Consider the following 16,847-nt stretch of genomic DNA (forward strand, 5'->3'; position numbering starts at 1 on the left):
AAACAATAAAGAGAAAATGTTATATAATGAATAAATTAGTAAAATTTCATTTCCTGAAAAAATCAAAATGGTATAATTTTGATACAGAAATTTTATATTTTATTTAGAAGAGTCAATGCACGCACATGCATGCACACAAATGTTTATAATATATATATACTCACATCAGTGTTATATTTCATAACCTAAATATTATGAAGCAAGAACACATAATGTCTATTGCAGTGTTATTGCTGAAATATAAAATGTTTATCTATAAAAATAAAAAGAACATTAATTTCTTGTAACAGCTTGCTTAAATTTCCCATCATAGTCACCTAGTTTTATAAATGAAGGAACTACCATGTTGTCATTTGACCTACCAAAATTAGCAGTTAAATTTCCTTCAAAGAATAACCTTCTGCCCTAAAAATTCCAACAACAACAAACTGGAAGAGACATTGAACAATGTAGCTCAAGCTACACAATGTCTACAAGGAAAAAAAACATCAAGGCTGCTCATGGCTTGTTATAAAAGGGCTGCTTGAGGTAGGGGAAGAGAAGAAGGAAAGAAGAAAAAGGATTGAGAAAAAAAGAAAGAAGAAACCTGAAAATGGATTTTCTTTTAACAATTAACTGTCTTTGAAATAATATTAGACAAAAGAGAAGCATAGGTGCAGGAGTGGCTGTGTGGTAAGTAGCTTGCTAACCAACCACATGGTTCCGGATTCAGTCCCACTGCGTGGCATCTTGGGCAAGTGTCTTCTGCTATGGCCCCGGGCTGACCAATGCCTTGTGAGTGGATTTGGAAGACAGAAACTGAAAGAAGCATGTCGTATATATGTATATATATATATATGTGTGTGTTTGTGTGTCTGTGTTTGTCCCCCTAGCATTGCTTGACAACCGATGCTGGTGTGTTTACATCCCCGTCACTTAGCGGTTCGGCAAAAGAGACCGATAGAATAAGTACTGGGCTTACAAAGAATAAGTCCCGGGGTCGATTTGCTCAACTAAAGGCGGTGCTCCAGCATGGCCGCAGTCAAATGACTGAAACAAGTAAAAGAGTAAAAGAGTAAAGAGAGTAATACTGGAAACCAGCATTTCTCAAAACCTAGATTACTAATTGAAGCAAATAAATTAATCATTGGTCACATGATGTCTTCATTTTAAAATCCAGCACAAGTTGAAGTTGTTGCCATATAAATATATCTGCGATTCCTTATTTGTTCTTGAAGATTTAAAACCTTCTAACTAATTAGATTGCTAACAGATAGGAAATAAAATAATTCCTGACTTCTTAAGTTAAATAGGAATTGATAATGATATCTTCCTGCACCTAAAACTTTTAAGTGTCTAAAACACTTTTGATTGTAACCTGCTTCAGATAACACCTGCTTTAAAGTGTAAAAACATTCAGTGATAATTTTATGTGACAATCTTGAGTTTAATTTATGTCCAAACGGCAGATTTTTAATGAGAAAGAAAATTATTTTACTAAATCCCTTCAAATTCTCCATCATTTTCAAAATTAATTGAAATACAAATGCAGTGTATTCCACAAGAAAGATAATCATAAAAGAATTGAGCTGTCTTGTTCCTGCACAATTTATACAGATATAAAGAAAGTATTATACCTTACACACTCTGAACATGAACAACATGCAGCTGTGACCCTTAAATCAAGTCTGTTGCAAATGCTAGATCTCCCCAATACTGAAGTTCTCTCCTAGCTTACTACATAGCCTCAACATTGCAAAGACTGACTTTTCTCTTTAAGGGCAGGAAATATTCCTTCCCATAAGAACTAACCCTATATTAACCCAAGGATGGGACCCTACATTGAAGAAAAAGCGTTTTTAATTAGAATTTATTTCATAAAATTATGACAACAAAAAATCAGTTTCTATCGAAGGTTAACAAAAAAAAAAAATATTTAAATCATATTAAAAATTTGATTTTCTAGTTTTTATAGAAAGTATTAATATCACCTTAAAAAACCAACCCAAAAGCAAAGCAATAAAACACATTCAAATTATTAACCTAATCTTTTATGTTGTAACCTACAGAATATTTCAACTGGTTCACCTTCCAATTCTATGATGCTCTGGTGAAACCTGCAATGGAATACTGCACCAACATCTAGGACAGAGATGCTGCTTCACATAAGGGCATCTTAGACTGCATCCCGACCAAAGGTCACTGAAGCTTATTAGCATGAAGTCACACACTCTGTTCTCTGACACACAGACGTGATATAATCTCTCTCTCTCTCTCTCTTTCTGCATTTTGTGTTGATTCTACAGTAGACTCCACTCTTTGGATTTGACTGGTTTTTCCCTACCAACACTCAAACAGTCCTGACTTGTTTTCTTTCCAACCATCAACAAGATTTTGTCCACCTCCATGGACTTCCCTTGAATTCCTTCCCTGCTCGTCTTTCACAAACAGCTTTAATATCTAACAATTGAGGAACATAAGTTCTTCAAATTTTTCTCTGCAATATAGGTGTAGGAGTGGCTGTGTGATAAGTAGCTTGCTTACCAACCACATGGTTCCGGGTTCAGTCCCACTGCGTGGCACCTTGGGCAAGTGTCTTCTACTATAGCCTGCAGCCGACCAAGGCCTTGTGAGTGGATTTGGTAGACAGAAACTGAAAGAAGCCCATCGTATATATGTATATATATATATATGTGGAGGTGCAATGGCCCCCTGGTTAGGGCAGCAGACTCGCGGTTATAGGATCATGGTTTCGATTTCCAGACCGGGCGTTGTGAGTGTTTATTGAGCGAAAGCACCTAAAGCTCCACGAGACTCCGGCAGGGATGTTGGTGATCTCTGCTATACTCTTTCACCACAACTTTCTTTCACTCTTTCTTCTGTTGGCCTGCTCACTTAGCCAGCGGGGTGGCGTCATTTGAAGGCTAAAACAATGCAAAGCACATTGTGACCAGCGATGTGTAACAACATCTGATAGCCTGGTCGGTCACGGTGATATATATATATATGTGTGTGTGTGTGAGTGTGTGTCTGTGTTTGTCCCCCCCAACATCGCTTGACAACTGATGCTGGTGTGTTTACGTCCCCGTAACTTAGCGGTTTGGCAAAAGAGACCGATAGAATAAGTACTAGGCATACAAAGAATAAGTCCTGGGGTTGATTTGCTTGACTAAAGGCGGTGCTCCAGCATGGCCGTAGTCAAATGACTGAAACAAGTAAAAGACTAATTTTGAAAAGAACATGTTGCTACATATTAGACGTGTTGTATTATGAAAGCCAATAAATAAGCCCCCCACTTGTCCGTTTGTTTACATTCTGTCTTTCCTCCTAAATTTTTCATCACACCAACACTATACCCATTGGTCTGTCAACAAATTTCACTCATAAAGAATGAGTTGGCCCATGGCTAAAGTTGAAGACAATTGTTTAAGGTGCCATCAAGTAAGACTAAACCAGAGACAATGTGATATCAATGAGAACTTGTTAAATACATAGATCCCTGTGCCGGTGGCACGTAAAAAGCACCAACCAATCGTGGCCATTGCCAGCTTCACCTGGCACCTGTACTGGTGGCACGTAAAAAGCACCCACTACACTCACGGAGTGGTTGGCGTTAGGAAGGGCATCAAGTTGTAGAAACACTGCCAGATCAGACTGGGCCTGGTGCAGCCTCCTGGCTTCCAGACCCCAGTCAAACCGTCCAACCCATGCTAGCATGAAAAACGGACGTTAAACGATAATGATGGTGATGATGATTGTCTTCACCCATGATGTATTGGCCAATTACTTCACACAACTTTGGGAATTATCATTTAGCTGAAAACATCGTTTTTGTATTTGTCTGTTATATAAACTATTATGTAGACAGTTGTTGTTTAACCCCAGGCTAGCCTTGATTGAGCAGACTTGTGATCAAAGAAGCTCCAGCCATTACCATACTGTGTTTTTGTATATCAGAGACATTTTTGTGTTCTTTGTTTAATATGGTAGGAAGTGGCTTAAAGGGAAATTTTGCTGCCTTGCCTAGCAGATTGTCCAGACACATAGAAGATTGTTAACTATCAACATTGTTGCTGTTTAGCTCCAGGTTAGTGATAATCAATTGGACTTGGAAGATATATGATATTCCAGCCTTGGCTATCTTGAATTTTTATTTGGATGTTGTGTGTGTGTGTGTGTAAAAATTTGTAATGCAATGTATAGATTCATAGAATCCTGCGATGATCACAGACAGTTTCTCTCGTCAACCTGGCTACCATACCAGAGTTGAAGCATTGGTATAACCATACTGTTCTGGTGATCTGAAGAGCTAACCTTCTATATCTGCATTGATTTGTATATGTGCAATTCTACTGTGCAATGTGTAGCATGCATATTGGTGCAGGCATGTAAAATAAATTATTATACACTGAAATTATTATGACATGTTGAAGGTTGCAAAATGGAAGAAATCCTACAGATATCAAGTGGTTAGATATATTCACCTCTCATACCACCTGACCTTTTTTTATTGCATATATATATATATATATACACACACACATATATATACATATATATATACTATACATGGAAACTGAAAAAAGCCCATCATATACATGTTTGATGATATATATATATATATGTGTGTGTGTGTGTGTGTGTATGTGTGTAAATGTGTGTTTGTCTTGTCTTTTTTGTTTATCCCTACCAGTGTTTGACAACCAGTGAGGGTTTGTTTACATCCCTGTAACTTACTAGTTTAGCAAAAAGCGACTGATAAAATAAGTACGGACATCCATTTGTTCGAGTAAACCTTTCAAGGAAGTGCCTCAGTATGGCTGCAGTCCAATGATTGAAACAAGTAAAAAACAAATGTAAAAAATTAAAACAAAATAAAAGCCAAAAAGAAATACATTATCCAGTTACTGTGTAGATCTGATGAAAATATGTGAATGCAATACACAGTATAATATATATATATACACACACACACACTTATATATATATGCCCACCCACATGCACACTATAATGATAAATCATAAAACCCTCGTGAATAATTTTTCTACAAGATTTGATTGCAAAAGAAGCATTGCTTTTATTGTTAAAAGAAATTTCTAAAGACCAGTTTCAAACTGAAATCAGTAGATCAATACTGTTAACAAGTCCAGCTTTAGTTCCTATGAGATCAAAGATAATTTATATTGAATAACTCTTTAGTGATGTTATTCTATTGACTGTCAATCACAACTAACTTCAGAGAGTTATTTTTTCATTGTTAATTGAAAGAATATTCTTGATGTCTCAAAGATTTTTTTTTATATAAAATCAATTGATATTGTTTATGTTGCTTAATTCAGCCCTGACTGAGCTAAACCTACGATCAAAGATATTTCAGCTGTGATCATCCCCGTTTATTCCTATCATAATGTACTATGGACTGCTAATATCTTAGGCATCCCATTTTGTTTTTGTTTTTTGTTTTTTTGTTTATAAAGATGACAATGTATGATCTGAGGAAAATTTGGCTGCTATTTCTAACATGTTGAATGACCACATAGAGGATCCTCCATTGGTCCATGACAACAATTGTATCATTTTAGCTTTAGTTTGCTTAATTAAGAAAAAGCAGATGTAAGAATGTTGGCAAAGGTGAGGTAGTACTTTATCCAAGACATATATAAATACACGAACACATTATAAGTATGGGTATAGCTGTGCGGTTAAGAAGTCTGCTTCTGAATCACATGGTCTCAGGTTCACTCCCACTGCATGGTACCTTAGGCAAGTGTCTTCTTTTATAGCCACAGGCTAAATCATGAACAAATTTAGCAGACAGAAACTGAAAGTATCCCATCATGTGAGTGAGTGAGTGAGTGAGTGAGTGAGTGGGTGGGTGGGTTTGTGAGTGAGTGATTGAGTGAGTGTGAGTGTGTGTGTGTGTGTGTGCATTACTGTCTCCTTGCTTGAACTTCATGTGATAAAGTACTACTTCACTTTATATTGAACCTGATGACAATTTTTGGCTCACACACACAAACATACAAACACAGAAAGACAAATACAAAGACATAGGCACACAAAAGATGACATACATAGATCTGTATCATACATTCACCCAATATAAATATATTTTATTTTCTTAAACCCAAGATTAATTTCAGAGTAATATTTCAAATTTATATTTCCAATTCCACATAGAAATGCCGGATTCTCTTCAAGAAAGTATGGATATGAAAGTGGAATATTCTATTTCTGACAAGTCAATTTGGAAAATGGAGCCAGATAATAAAGCTGTTGGCAAGTTAATTATTATCAAATGAAATTGTAACACACAAGAAGCAGAAAGTTAACAAAATCGGAAGTGATCTATGGAGTATTCATTGATTTTCTGTCAGGTTCTACATTAAGGAGTTCACTTCGTTTCTGTTTTGTTTTAGTAAATATTTCTATGTGCAAACGAAGATAATCTTAAGCTGATAAATATCAATTTATTCTTTTAGTGGTTTCAGTCATTGGACATCAGCCATGCTGGCATGATGCCTTCGAGGGATTTACTTGATCACATTGGCCCCAGAACCTATTACAATCTGGTGCTGCTCATTTTATCAATCTCTATTTATAAAATGGCTTGGTTAAGTTTTTTTTCTTTCTTGAGATTAAAGGAGATAACTTCACACACCAATTTGCACAGGTAAACGGAAGCATAAATACACGAACACATTATAAGTATGGGTATAGCTGTGAGGTCAAGAAGTTTGCTTCTGAATCACATGGTCTCAGGTTCACTGGCACAGGAGTGGCCATATAGGCGCAGGAGTGGCTGTGTGGTAAGTAGCTTGCTAACCAACCACATGGTTCCAGGTTCAGTCCCACTGCATGGCACTTTGGGCAAGTGTCTTCTACTATAGCCCCGGGCTGACTTTGCCTTGTGAGTGGATTTGGTAGACGGAAACTGAAAGAAGCCCATCGTATATATGTATATATATATATGTGTGTGTGTGTGTGTGTGTGCATTACTGTCTCCTTGCTTGAACTTCATGTGATAAAGTACTACTTCACTTTATATTGAACCTGATGACAATTTTTGGCTCACACACACAAACATACAAACACAGAAAGACAAATACAAAGACATAGGCACACAAAAGATGACATACATAGATCTGTATCATACATTCACCCAATATAAATATATTTTATTTTCTTAAACCCAAGATTAATTTCAGAGTAATATTTCAAATTTATATTTCCAATTCCACATAGAAATGCCGGATTCTCTTCAAGAAAGTATGGATATGAAAGTGGAATATTCTATTTCTGACAAGTCAATTTGGAAAATGGAGCCAGATAATAAAGCTGTTGGCAAGTTAATTATTATCAAATGAAATTGTAACACACAAGAAGCAGAAAGTTAACAAAATCGGAAGTGATCTATGGAGTATTCATTGATTTTCTGTCAGGTTCTACATTAAGGAGTTCACTTCGTTTCTGTTTTGTTTTAGTAAATATTTCTATGTGCAAACGAAGATAATCTTAAGCTGATAAATATCAATTTATTCTTTTAGTGGTTTCAGTCATTGGACATCAGCCATGCTGGCATGATGCCTTCGAGGGATTTACTTGATCACATTGGCCCCAGAACCTATTACAATCTGGTGCTGCTCATTTTATCAATCTCTATTTATAAAATGGCTTGGTTAAGTTTTTTTTCTTTCTTGAGATTAAAGGAGATAACTTCACACACCAATTTGCACAGGTAAACGGAAGCATAAATACACGAACACATTATAAGTATGGGTATAGCTGTGAGGTCAAGAAGTTTGCTTCTGAATCACATGGTCTCAGGTTCACTGGCACAGGAGTGGCCATATAGGCGCAGGAGTGGCTGTGTGGTAAGTAGCTTGCTAACCAACCACATGGTTCCAGGTTCAGTCCCACTGCATGGCACTTTGGGCAAGTGTCTTCTACTATAGCCCCGGGCTGACTTTGCCTTGTGAGTGGATTTGGTAGACGGAAACTGAAAGAAGCCCATCGTATATATGTATATATATATATGTGTGTGTGTGTGTGTGTGTTTGTGTGTCTGTGTTTGTCCTCCTAGCATTGCTTGACAACCAATGCTGGTGTGTTTACGTCCCCGTCACCTAGCAGTTCGGGCAAAAGAGACCGATAGAATAAGTACTGGGCTTACAAAGAATAAGTCCCGGGGTCGATTTGCTCGACTAAAGGCGGTGCTCCAGCATGGCCGCAGTCAAATGACTGAAACAAGTAAAAGAGATTTAACAGACAGAAACTGAAAGAATCCCATCGTGTGTGTGTGCATTACTATCTCTTCGCTTGAACTTTATGTGATGGATGTAAACCATCATGCAAGCAATATTCTTCTTCCCCAGTCTTCCATGAAAACAATGTCCGATAATAGAGAATATAACCTTATTTGGAAACTGGATTGGTGATAGGAAGAGTATCCAGCTGTAGAAAATCCACCTCAACAAATTCCATCTGACCCATGCAAGCATGGAAAAGTGGACGTTAAGATGGTAGTGATAATGATATACTCTAAATAATGTATTGAGTGTTCTTTTATTTTGTTTCTTCTAGCTCGTGTGTGTGTGTGCGTGTGCAATCATAGTGCTGCAACAAACTTATCCAAATATTGAAATTCACAAATTAAACTTTTGCTGAAACTGTAGCTACTTTATAAATGCGGTTGCTCTTCTTAATTCCAACAACAACTCATAGTTAGATGGTAGGTGGTACCATTTTTTAAAATAAGACAAATTTATGTGCCATGAGAAAAGGTGACTTATTGACATTTTACAAGAGCAATTTTTCATTTCTTTAAAGAAATCTCTTGTCTGAAATTCTTACCACACTTGGAATTATTTTATTGCACAAATTTGATTAACTACCTTTGAGCTAACACAGAACAACACTAGTTTTGTCTGACACCAGTCTTTGTTGCTTGTGTAGTTATTGTAAGTAGACTGGGAAATGTTAAAGTAAACTCTATTTATCTAAGGATTCAGGGAAATGACCACTCGTTGAGTTGGAATTCATTCAAGATTATTTGTATTGTCGGAAATTACAAGACAAGTCGTGTATTTAAATAATGTCATGCAATAGTTCTGTTAATGCAATAGAATTGTGGTTAACTGATTCAATACAATAGATTTAGTATAATAAATATGCTATGATAAAGTCTGGTCAGAGATTACATGCCAAACACTGTCCTGCAGTGTTTGTGGGTTGTGATATTCTAGTTGTGTTACTGACATTGGAACCCTTTTATTGACATCTAATTACTGAAAACTGAGCCAATGAACAAGCGGTTATGTAGACATTTGACCAGCTAGAAATAATAACCAAATCTTCCTTACATCATACTCAACCATCTTAGAAAATAATGGACACATTGGACAATGGTCCCTGGTAAATTGTATACTCTTTACTCTCTCTTTTTACTCTTTTACTTGTTTCAGTCATTTGACTGTGGCCATGCTGGAGCACCACCTTTAGTCGAGCAAATCAACCCCAGGACTTATTCTTTGTAAGCCTACTACTTATTCTATCGGTCTCTTTTGCTGAACTGCTAAGTTACAGGGATGTAAACACACCAGCATCAGTTGTCAAGCAATGTTGGGGAGACAAACACAGACACACAAACATATACACACACGTATATATATATATATATATATATATAAAATCCACCTGATGAATGTCATTTGAAGACAGGAAACAATTGTAGTGGTGATTTATTTACTTTATATTAAAATTTTTTATGTATTGATTAAGTCTTTCCTTGTTTGATTTGCAAAATAGTGGTTTTGTCTCTAATAATATTATATATATATATATATATGACAGGCTTCTTTCAGTTTCCGTCTACCAAATCCACTCACAAGGCTTTGGTTGGCCTGAGGCTATAGTAGAAGACACTTTCTTGAAGGTACCACAGAGTGGGACTGAACCCGGAACCATGTGGTTGGTAAGCAAGCTACTTACCACACAGCCACTCCTGCGTAAATGGAGATAATAAGAGTTGCTCATGGGTGAAGTGCCTTTGATCTCAATGGTTTAGTCAATCAGGTTTGAATCGAAACTAAGCTACTAAAAGTACTGAAATGACGATGCTGCCATTTAATCTTCCTCGTTATGGTCATAGTGGGGGATATTCTTAAAGATATCCTAATTATGACCATAAGCAAAAAGTAAATAAAAATATGGGGTGTAGATCTTAAAGGTTGAGTTTATTTGCAGAAGGGTATTAAATATGCACGCTTTGTTTTAATCATGTCTCGTTTTGCTAATACTTAAATTACTTTGATACAAGGACTGCATTTCTGAGCATGTATTTACACCAAAATGCACTTAAGCAAAGAAAGCTTGGTGTCAATGAGCCGAGTGGAAGTAAGAATAAACATCTATATTTTAATGGAATCACAGTTGAATATTAACCATTACCGAGAGAGGAGATGCTGGAATTCATTTCATAATTGACTAAAATAGTCTGTAAACAGAAAGCAATTAGTTAACTTTGGATTTCTTAACAAACTTAGAAAGATGGAAATTTCAGCTCACACTAAGAAAACTCTGACCTGGCAGGTTCAAGATTTTGATAAATTTTCATGTTTCATGAATAATAGGATTAGCAAAAGTAGGTAAGATCTTAAAGGAAACAAGCATAAAAAAATCTGCTCCAATGAATTTCATCTGACCCATTCAAGCAATAAAAAATGGATTTTAAAACAATGATGATGATGGAAAAGTAAATCTGAAAACAAAAAAAAAAAAAAGAAAAAAAAGGAATAACTGCACCAAAAGAAAACCATAATGTTTGGAATGGATTAACAAAGGACCATAAAATAAAATGAATATATCTGAGATTCGTGTTTTAGATGTTTTATTTCTAGTAACTGATATAAAATAAAGATTAATAGATATTATAGATATATGCAGAGAGAATAGCATGAATAAATGTATGTAACTCAGCAAATACCAATTCTGTAAACAATTGTTGAAATGTTTGAAGAAAGCTGTGTACAAATAACAGAATGTCAATCTTAAAAACTAAAATTATTCTCTATAAATATCTCGGTGTCATTAACCAATGTGAGAACTTCTATAGAGTTTATCAACCCGCTAGAAATGACAGTGAAAACACCCCTCAAATGACACCCTACTATCTTGGAAAGAGAAGTACACATTAGACAGTATAGTCCTAGATAGGCAATGCTTGATAAACTGACAGGATGATTGTGGTTAGAATTCCTTTTGCTCAACAGAGCAGATTTATCAGGTCAGGCCTGGGTCTAAATAATAACGATATGTTATGTGTCCAAGATTTGTTGGGAAAATATTTTATCAAGAGATTCCTCATTGTCATTTTTAATGTCCATCTTCCCATGGTTGCAGTGTTTGTATGGAAATCAATGAGTTAGATTTTGATTTTCTACGGTTGGATGCCCATACAATCACCAGCCCTCATCTGGTTCCGAGCCAAGTAATATTTCCCCATGGCCAGATACATTTTTCATGAAAGATTGGAAACAAATAATAGCACTACCTGTAAGTCAGTGACGCTCGTTTACTATCATCATGGGATGTCAAGACAAGCAGACCCCACCTCGACACACACACACACACACACCCATCCATCCATCCATACATACATACATACATACATACATACATACATACATACATACATATATATATAATATGTGAGGTTTTGGTACCAGAAGTCCCAAGAGGCAGGTAAGGCTATGTAAGTGCTACACAAGGACCGCTATTAGACTCCTGGTTCGATAATAGTGTGAGAGAGGAGTCTTAGGTGGGTCATGTATAGGTTAAATAAAATGAGTCAGAAAAAGCCAAGGCAGTGTGAAATTTCTAGGACATTTATAAAGAGAAAGTTGTTCTTACAATTGTTCCAAAGATATAAAGGATATCCCATAATCAGAGACGATATGGGAGATTTACATAGAAGGAATTAATAGAATTCAATATAAGAAGTTATTTTGGAAAGGGAGAGATATTGGAAGTATAAAGGGAAATATGGGAATAAAAATAAAAATATATGTTGGATGTTACAGTTGGAATTTACAAGACAAGAAGCCTTTTTACCCATTCTACACAGCACTTTCCTTGGATAATGGAACTGCAACTGTAACAGCGGAATTGAGTGAGACCTAGAATTCCTTATGATCATAGGAGTTCTAGGTCTCACTCAATTCCGATGATCCAATTTGGCTGCTATTTATAGCAGAGCAAAGAAGCTTGGCTAGAAAAAGCTGTCCAGCTGCTTTTTGCCTTTCTTTGTGTAGTATGCTTGGAATGTTGAATCATTAATATATGATAGTTACATTTCTGTCCAGTAGGAGCCTAAAGTAGAACTGAGGTGTCAAAAACACACACACACACATTTTTTGCTTGTTTCAGTCTCTGGACAGCAGCCATGCTGGGGCACCACACTGAAGAATTTTAGATGAATGGATCAACGCCTGTACTTATTTTTCAAAACCTGGTGCTTATTCTATTGGTCTCCTTTGCTGAAGAACTAAGACACAGGCAAGGAAACACAGCAACACCAGTTGCTAGGCAATGGTGGGAGACAAACACAAACACAAACACACACACACACACGTATATGAGGGACTTCTTTCAGTCTCTATCCACCAAATCCAAGGCTTTGGTCAGCTTGAGGCTATAATAGAAGACACTTGCCCAAGGTAGCATGCAGTGAAACTGAACCAAAAACCATGTGGTTTGGAATGCGACTTCTTACCACACAACCACACTTGTGCATATTTACACACACACATACACACACACATACACACACACATATATATATATACATACATATATATATATATATATATATATATATACGTATAGGTGTGTGTGTGTAATATTTAGTAGTTTTAATCAACTGGTTGAAAACTATAGAAGCATTTCTGGAGAGGGTGACTGTATACAAACTAGAGTGAAATATATTATCAACAGTGATTTGACTGAGACCTCAGGTTTCATCCTCAATAGTTTATTCACCATGAATATGTGAATAAGTCATTCAGAGCAAAGCCTAAAGTCCCACTCAAATCTATACTCTGCACCATTGTTTTAACATCTACTTCAGCATGCTAGCAGGGTTCAGGAGGAAACTTATAGGACAGATTTTCCAATTCTTTCCCATCACTAATACCTGTTTCCAAGCAAGGTAATATTTTCTTGTGGCTCAACATGTTTTCATGGAAGATTAAACATGAATGACACAGATTCTATGATGGCGACACTGCTTTCATTGGACAGTGGCCATGCTGGGGCAATGCCATGAAGAATTTTTGGTCAAATGAATTGACTCCTGTACTTATTTTTAAAGTCTGGTACTCACTCTGTTAGTCTTTTTTTTTTATCTTTTTGCCAAACTATTAAGTTATAGGGATGTAAAAATACCAACACCAGCTGTCAAGTGGTGATGGGGGACAAAGACACACACATATATACGATGGGCTTCTTTCAGTTTCCATCCACCAAATCCACTCACATGGTTTTGCTTGGCCTGAGGCTAGAGTAGAAATGTGCTGAAGGTGGCACATAGTGGGACTGAACCAGATGGGAAGCAAACAAATTATCATACTGCCATGCATCACACAATATCATGACAATGGTACACAATGGGCTTCTTTCAGTTTCCATTTACCAAATTCACTCACAAAGATTTTTTGGTTTTTCTTTAGCCCAAAGGTATAGTGGAAGACACTTGCAAGAGGTGCCAACACAATGGGACAAAACCCAAAACAACATGGTTGATAAGTAAACTTCTTACTTCCTTCTCACAAGACAGCAGGATATTGGATATTTAGTTGCTATTTCTAGGAGATCAAACAAACAATAAAGCCTTCTTCATTGGCTTGTCTTCTTAAAGTGGAAACAACAAAAGTAAAACACCTCCACTTCCACAGCAAAAGAAATAGAATAACATAAGTACTAAATCTCATTGCGCAATGTTTGAATAAGAATACTCTATTATCTTTCAGACTTTATCTAAATATAACTTTATTTTATTGCTATATTACTGATCTAATTCCATATATATATATATATATATATGGAGAGAGAGAGAGAGAGAGAGAGAGAGAGAGAGAGAGAGAGACAGAGGACAGAGACAAACACATACATACATACTAATTGCTATTATAAGTCAGAAGTGAAACTGTATTACTATGTCTACATCAAAGAAGATTTAATAATTTCAGAGTTAAGTAATAATAATAATAATGATAATAATAATAATAATAATAATAATAATAATAATAATAATAATAATAACAATGATTCTAATAATAAACTCCCCAAGAATATCCCTTATAACCAAAGTAACCTTATTTGTTCCATTGAAAATAGATTTTCAGAATGTAAATAAATAAATGAATAAAGAAATATTTCAAGCAATCCCACTGTAATATCCTGGTTGCTTTCTGTTGTCTTCTTTTCAGTTTTTGAGTTATATTTAAAATCACTTATTATAGCTGCAAAACTAAATAAATAAACAAACAAGCTAACAAATATTAAGTCACAGTAATAAAACTTAGACCCTTAAATTCTTAATACTACAAAACCATAAATGAACAAAAAGCCAAAAAAAAATTAGCAAAAGTAAAAAAAAAAAATAGTAAAAACAAAAAAAAATTTTGTTTTGCTACTTCAAAGAATTTGATGCTAAATGCCTTTAAGTGTTTTTGTTTTTAACTATTTTGTTTTAGTTTTATTTTAATGATGCTTCTCCTCTAAGAATGATTTTCTTTTAAAACCACAAAGTAAAATTCACAAAAAAAAGATTATTTTAGAGCACGCTGCTGAATCCCAGCTTATTGTAATCCTCTCAAATTTTGACACACACACACACACACACACACATGTTGATTTCTGAAAAGTTTACATTTTATGTAAACTGTCCAAAGAAAGATGTGAAGCACTATAATACATCTTGCTGCAGATATATTTGTAAAAGATTCCAAATGGAAAACTTCCTGAAATAGTCTGGTGTGTAAAAATATGACAAAAAAATTTAATGGGACAAATACAAAAATACAAAAAAAAATAAATAAAAATATTTTTTCATTTCAATTCAAGAAAATAAAATTGATAGAGTGTTTCATTTCAGCTTGCTGAAATGAAATATTTTGATTTTAAATATAAATATATAAATAAACGAATAAGTGCAGATATTTATAGATATTGTCAGTGGATCATATATCCAAAAGAGAAACACACTGTAAACGTAAGAGCAGTAATGCATTTATAGGGAGGTAAATATATGGCCAGTCATTGAGTGACCAATGGTTTCACATCCATTGGGTGGCTTAGCCTTATAGATGGCTCATCAGTCTTTTATGGCGGAGAGAGTCTGGTGAGCTGTCTAAAAGGCTAAGCACGTTATGGATGTGAAACCATTGGTCACTCTATGACCAACCATATATTTAACTTCCTACAAATATAGAAATAAATAGATTGACAGATAAAGAGATAGGTAGACAGACAGACAGACAGACAGACAGACAGATAGATAGATAGATAGATAGATAGACAGATAGATAGATAGATAGATAGATAGATAGATAGATAGATAGATAGTTAGTTAGTTAGATACAAATATATATAAATATATATGTACAGCCACACATATATTCACGTACATATGCATACACACACACATCTTTCTTTTATTTGTTTCAGCTATATTAGGGCACCGTCTTGAAAGGGGTAGTCACGTAAATCAAACCCAGTGCTTTTTTTTCCTCCTAAGCATAGAACTGATTCTATTAGTTCCTTTTTGCCGAACCACTAAGTTACAGGGATGGACACAACCAACACCAGTTACCAAATGGTTTGTACGGGACAAACACAAAGATACCCGCCCACTTCCACACACACATTTGAGAGGCTACTTTCCGTGGTGGTCTAACAAACCCATTCACAAGGCTTTGGTTGGCCTGGGGCTATAGAAGAAGACACTTGCCCAAGGTGCAGTGTGTGACACCTTTTTTGAATATATATATTCATGATGATGATGATGACACATCTCTATATCAATACACATACATATATGTACAAAGATATATACACCACCTTCAGTTCCACTGCATAACACCTTGGGCCAACCAAAGCCTTGTGAGTGGATTTGGTGGAGAGAAACTGAAAGAAGCCTATCGTATATAAGTATCTAAGCATGTCTTTGTGTCTGTGTTTGTCCCCATCACCACCCCACCCCACCACCACTTGACACCACTGCTGTTGGTATGTTTATGTCCCCATAACTTAGCAGTTTGGTTAAAGAGACCAAGAGGGTAAGTAACAGGCTTAAACAAATATGTTCTGGGGTTGATGCATTCGACTAAAGTTTTTCAAGGTGTTGCCCCAGCATGGACGCAGTCTAATAATGAACAAGTAAAAGATGAAGACACACACACACACATGCTTGATGCTTCATTGACCCCCATTATGGTAGAAAAGGGAGTTTAACATGGCTGAAAAATCAAACCCAAACTTTCTTTGCTAACTTGTTACACATTCACCTCATCAATAACTATACATACATACACATGACTATATATACATATACATACACACACCTATATATATATACATATATTTTTGATACCTAAATTATACTTTAGGCTCTGAAAAAGATTGCCTTGGCACATGTTCAACAGCACAGACATTCATAGAAGAAGCCAAAAGAGGGTGGAACAGTTTCTACATAGTTGCCTTCCTCACTAGAAATAGCAGCCAAATTTTCCTTAACTCACAGCCTACTGTCTTAAAAAAGGAAGGAGACTTAATACAACCTTAGATATACCTGAACAGAAGCGGAGGA

General features: G+C 35.7%; 1 protein-coding gene across 1 annotated transcript in view; it reads right to left on the minus strand.

Annotated features, from left to right (window-relative positions):
* Window positions 1–16,847, minus strand: part of LOC115219701 (diacylglycerol kinase zeta-like) — a 545,273-nt gene that overhangs the window by 233,518 nt on the left and 294,908 nt on the right. The gene's annotated exons all lie outside the window — the stretch shown is intronic.

This window comes from Octopus sinensis, linkage group LG15 (genome assembly GCF_006345805.1).
Source record: "Octopus sinensis linkage group LG15, ASM634580v1, whole genome shotgun sequence".
In the NCBI taxonomy this organism is placed as follows: Eukaryota; Metazoa; Mollusca; class Cephalopoda; order Octopoda; family Octopodidae; genus Octopus; species Octopus sinensis.